Source organism: Vipera berus (assembly GCF_964194415.1).
Source record: "Vipera berus genome assembly, chromosome: 6".
In the NCBI taxonomy this organism is placed as follows: Eukaryota; Metazoa; Chordata; class Lepidosauria; order Squamata; family Viperidae; genus Vipera; species Vipera berus.
The window spans coordinates 92256159-92262158 of record NC_138208.1 but is presented as its reverse complement, the minus strand read 5'-3'; positions in this window follow the sequence as shown (position 1 = coordinate 92262158).

Here is a 6000-nt window from a genome sequence, read left to right as displayed (position 1 = left end):
TTATTTGTGCACCACAGAATCCCTGAAGTGAAATGGATATCTATATATAGATAAATATTTATAAAAAGGGAAACTATACACACAGAACTGTTCCTGAGGCCCTTTGGGGCCTGGTGACCTCTTGCTGGTTTGGGCCGCTTGCTAATTGTGTGTGACAGGTAAAGCGATGTTGATTGTAATTTAATTTTGTATTGATATGGTGGGGCTGGTGCTATTTCTTTTTTACTGGGGTCGTCTTAATCCTGAGCTATGAGTGTTGCTGTTTCAGACTTGCCGAGCGTGCTTTATTATTAATAGATTTATGTTATATTGTGGACATTTTAATTCAGTTGTAAACTGCCGTGAAGCTCTATGCAGCTGGCAGCGTTTCAATCCAATTCTGTTCGAGACAGGGGGGAAGAGAAGGTGTGAAGAGCGAGGTGGGGAGAGAAAGCAGGTGGGGGCCACCGGGGTCCCTGCAGAGCAGAGCCGCCCCATTTCCCACGCTGGCTCCTGGGTACTGGTGCCTGCAGAGGCTGACAGGGGGAGGGCAATGGGGAGGGAAGCGGTGAAGCAGCCCCTGCTGCAGAGCTGCCAGCCCCACGTGGCCAGAGGCAGCAGGAAAGGAGACCATGTGGGGATCTCTGCTTTCTGCACACACCGGGGGGGGGGACAGGAGGAGAACAGCCGGGCCTGACATTCAGAAAGCCAGGGAGCAGGCCAGGGGCCCAGTGTGGCCCTAAAGGCACACCCCCTGGAAGAGCCGGGCATTCTCCTTGCCACCAGCCCCACATGGGAGCAGAGGCTGGGAGCTCTGTGCCCAGCCCCCCCCCTCTGGTGACCCCTCCTTGCCCAGGGTCTCTGGCCTGGCCTGGCTGCTGCCCCCCACAGGGAGGGGAGGTGGAGCAGCTGCCAGCGTCACAAATTAGGGTCGCCATGTTGACTCTGGGAGCTGGAAACCACATCTGGGAATCCTGGGGGAGGGGCGTTTCTTCATGAACACCTGACAATGAAACGTGAAATGTAGCTTCTCCTGCTTGAGTGGGGGGGGCTGGACTAGAAGACCTCCAAAGTCCCTTCCAGCTCTATTCTATTCTAAAGGACGGACTCCTCTCTCCTGCGCTGGAAGGAAAGTGCCAGGCAGCTGCAGGGAGCCAGGCTGGCAGGCCGGCAGCCGTGTGCTGGGCAGCACCTCAGGAGAGAGAGGAAAGAGGAGCCGGGGGTGTGTGTGTGCCCCATTTCCCTGCCCTCCTCATTGCCCGGCCGTGGGGCGGCCAACCCTCAGAGAGCCTGGCACGGGGCACCTGCTGGCCGAGGTCCCCGGGACTATCTGCAGCCCAGCCGAAGAGCAGCCCCCTTCTTCCCTTCGCCCGTGGCTCCCTCCTGCTCCCCGCCTGCCACTCGGCTGCCGGCGCTTCCAGGAGTCTGGGACTTAATGCAGGCTGGCAAATCTAAACTGCCCATAAAGGAGTCACCCAAATCGCTCAGTTGGCAGGAAAGCTCATCCGCAGGTCACTGGATCAGCAGCCGCGCTCCTCTCCCTGGTGGCTCCCGGGGGCTTCGTAGCCCCCACCCCAGCATATTCTCAAAGCCCAGCTGGCAGCCAGGTGCCTCTCCCCCCACCCTGCTTGCAAAGCCAGAGCGCCCTGGGGGGGGGTGTTCCACAGCCAGGCTGGGAGAAGAAGGGGGCTGCTGCTGCCGCCCTCCCTCTTGCCAAATGCCCCCCCACGGCCCCTCTCCTCCAGCCCCTCCGGAAAAGGGAATGGAGAAGCCGCCATAACAGGGAGATTGTGGTGGGCTGCTCTCCTGCCCCCTCCTCTCCCCACGTCTCCCCTGGAGAGGGTCCTTCTCCAGCTGTGAGGGGATCCTCGTGTTCCTTTGGGGGCAAAGTCTTGGCAGAGCCCCCCCCCCCCAAGGCTCTCTGGGTGGCTGGTTCAGCACAGCCACTCTAGGCTGATTCCCAGCCTCCGGGGGGGGGTGTCCCGCGCCCATTTCCTTCTTTGGGCAGCAGCCTGAGATCTGCCCCCCCCGCCCGCAGCTCCCGGCTTCCTCGGGGGGCATCGGAGGCCCCGCTCCCTTTCTGTGCGTATCGGCGGCGCCCCGACCCCTCTGGGCACCCCGGGGGAACTCAGCGGAAGTTGGTCCTCTTTCTCGCCGCCTGGGCCTCGCGCTGCTCTCGGGGTTGCAGGGGTGAGGGGTGCAGCTGCGTTCCCGGTGGGGGGGCAGTTGGGGGGTTCGGGGTTCTCCGGGTTGCCTTTTTTGCGGGATTGGAGAGAAGCTGCGGGATTCAATTCATTCGTCGCTTTTCCTGCGGGGTTCCAGAAAGGGGGGGCTGAATTCCCGCGGGGGGGCTGGCGGGCAGCGGCCCCGGCTCAAGGCTCGGAGCCCCGACCGAGGCGCAGCAGCCTCTCCTCCCCGGCCGGCCCAGGCCGAGGCCGGAGGGCCGACTCGCCAGCAGCGCCGCGGATCCTGCCCTGCCCGGAGGCGGCGGCGAGAGGCCCCGGGCGGGAGGCCGCGTCTGCACTCGGGCCCGGCGCTCCGGGAGCCCGCGGGAGCCCGTCCTCCAGCCGCTGCCCTCGGGCGGGATCAGCCGGGCGGGAGGGGCTCCTGCAGCCGTCCCGCTCCACCCCGCCCCCCGCCCGTTGCCGTAGCCGAGCCGCTCCCCCTCCGCCCCGCCGCCGCTCCCCCTCCGCCCCGCCGCCCCCGCCGCCCTCCCGCCATGTAACTATTGGGGTGGAAAATGAGACCCCCGCCCGCTCTTCGCGAAGAAGTCAGAGCAAGGCGGCTCCTGAAATCAGCTGCTACCAAAGCAGTAACGGGAAACCAATGAGGCTCTATCAAGAAAACCGTAAAAGAAAAACATTTGTAGCTCGGGGTTGAACTGCGGGACCCTCGGTGCTCCCTGAGCCGGGTGGTTTCCTTGACCCACCCATGGAACCGCAGCCGTGCTGGGGGGGGGGGCGGGACAAGGAGGAGGAGGACCCTGGGGGTCCTTGGTGCTCTCTAGCTTCCTTGTTTCCTTGCAGATGTTTCATGACCCCCCCCCCGGGGAGCATCATCAGGACCCCTCAGCTCACCCCAGAAGCTCCATCGCCGTTGCAGGGGGAGCTGACCAGCCCAGAGGTGGCTGAATGTGACACACACCCCCCCACCCCTGCTGCCCCATACAGGGCACAGTATTCTGGAAGTTTTCCAGATTTGATAGGAAAATAGGTGCAAAGCACCAGATGCCTTTTTCATTCAAAGCACCTAATTTGATTTTCCTCCCCAGGCCTTGCGAGCATAATTCACTCCCTTGCACCCACACAGACCCACTCCTGACTGGAAGCCAGCGCCTCTGCCTCAGTGGCCTTTGCGTACTCCGAGTTCTGTAATGGCCTGTCTGTTTGCAGCCTTTACTACTGACTTAGTGTGTCAGGTCTTCCCTGTGATTCTAAATATTCTTTTTCTTCTTTCGTGGATAGCATAAAAAGGGATACAGAACAATCAAGCAGCCACACTAATGTAATATTCTGAAAGGCAAATACAACATGCAAGTATTAACACCAAATCTATAAAACCAAGGCTGGGACTTAAAATGTATACACACACACACACACACACTTCATTTGTTTAATGCAGTGAAATAGCAACTTAATGTGAATAACAATATACAGTATGGTGAATCATCTTCCAGACTCTCACAAGCAAGTAGTTAACTACTTATTTGGATGAATTCTGAAGATACGCTCTGTCTGATGACTGAATTATGGTTCAGGGTTTCATATAACACCGGTGAATATCAGAGTTAGAAGAACAGAGAAAAATAAGAAGATTAATGGCCTACATGGACATACCAAGTCATTTTAAGGACTTTGCTCATAACTTCCTTTCCAGAATATGGGTTTGCCTCTGTTGAGATGTTCCAGATGCTTCAAGACCCCAGCTGATTCAAAACCCAAGGGGAACCCTGCTGAAGGGGACACACACACACACACACACACACACACATACACACACACACTGGGGTCCTGGTGTGGGGTTCCTGGCCTTTGTAGCCGCCTCCATCAGCCTGGTGAAAGCCTGAATCTAGCCAATATTCTAGGAGTTGCCATAGTTACTTACCTTTCGCATAGGGCAGCCTTGCCTTTTGCTGATAAATTTATCAGAGAAAAAATAGACTAATCCAGCTGGCTGAAGGATCGATCTGAAGCGAGAGTTTAATGCATTAAGTCACAATTCAGTTTTGATTTTTCTTACTCCTGCAAGGGGGGCCGCATTTGGGACACCCCGTGGCACTGAAAACTGTTTTCCAGGAACTTATTTTGAAAGGCTTTCATCACTGGGATACTTTTGTGTGGCCGTGTTCGTGCACCATAGAAGAGTAGGTAGCACTCGGGCCTTTTAAAAACTCTAAACGTTACTCAGAGAATAAAGAAAATAGTCAACAAGGAATAAAATTAACAAGAAAAAAACAACAGCACACTGCCCTTCCTGGATATCCTCCTCAACAGAGGAAACAGCAGCAAATTACAAACACAAAATCTACTGGAAAGCCACCCACATCAACCAAGTGCTCCATTACCAAAGTAACACCAGCCTCCCACCAGAGTTGCTGTGTAAGAGCCCTTATTCAGACAAGCACAAATGCACTGCAGCAACAGCAGAAAGAGGAAGCAGACAGCCCACACAACATCTTGGATACTCACACAACTCTATCAGAAAGTGCGTCGCCACTCAGCCCGGCACAACCAACGAAAACTATGCAAAGGATAACCCTGCCACCTATCAGGAACATCTCGGGAACAGCCAACAAACGGATGGCAACCAGGCGGCCTCACCACACGCCCTCCGAAACCACTTAAATAAACCAAGAGACTCGGCAGCCCCAGAAGAAAAAAACTGCAACGGCCACTGTGAAGACTAGCCGAGCGCATCCGTCGGAAGAGACGATGAAAACTCCTGAATCAAACAATACGTGGACAGACTCAGCCTCAATTTCAACCGGGAAGCTGTGAGCATCCTAGGCCAAGCTAAATCCCAAAATGCTAGAGAATTCCTGGAAACTTCGCATTCAGATAAATCAGCCATCAACAGACTCACAGAGGTCAACCATTTTTACACAGCATTCAAGAAAGACAATAAAAAAGCTAAGAAGGAAACAAAAAGGCCAGAACAGGTCCTCTCCAGCAGCCGCCGCCAATAGCCAGATCAGCGAGGATTAACACCAGGCAAATCATCCAGCAGGAAACACCCTGACGGAGGAACCACTCCCACCGGTGCTGATACTGCATATAAGGAAGGATCAAACCCCACCCTCACTTGCACTGATCGTGTTAGCTAGCTGGGTGATAAAACGTCTGCAAGCAAACAGCCAAGCTCAGAGAGCACCAAGGGAGAAGTGGAGATCACCGGTGCTGGCCGGGCATGTCTCTGCCAGCCAGGCGGGTGGCTGGTTTGGCATCTGTGTCCTTCGCTCTCCTTCACCCTCAGTCCTGAAGAAACTTCTTCAGAAATCGTTCTCAAGCGAGCCCTCCTCTGCCCACAAGCAGAACTTTCCACCGTTGAAGATGGCTGCTGGTTTAGTCAAGGTCTCAGGCGCTTGATCCACTTTCCGTGGACCGCATTAACCCCAGAGGCTTCAGGGCCCTGGCCAATCCATCGGTGATGCCTTCAGAAGCGTGACAACTGCGGATCCTGTGTCCCGCGGCAGAGAGTGGGCTGATCAGTGGGCTGGATCCTTTCCGGGAGGGGTTTGGAGCCCGCTGAGGTAGGGACCCCAGTTTTCACAACAAGCAAGGTGGGGCTCTTCGGACTGCGCAGCCTCAAAACTGGTGGACGGATTGAACCCATGTAACAAGCCATGATGTGGGGAGGGCAGGTCCAATTTCTGACACTCAGGGGTAGCCCAGGCTTTGTGTGGCCTCTTGACAGCAGCATCCAGAAGTGGGTCTGGCCGGACCCCTCGGTGGGACAAGAGTTCTGAAGTTGAGATGCGGGGGAGGGGAGGGGGGACTTATGCATTTGCAAGGCAAGAGGCTC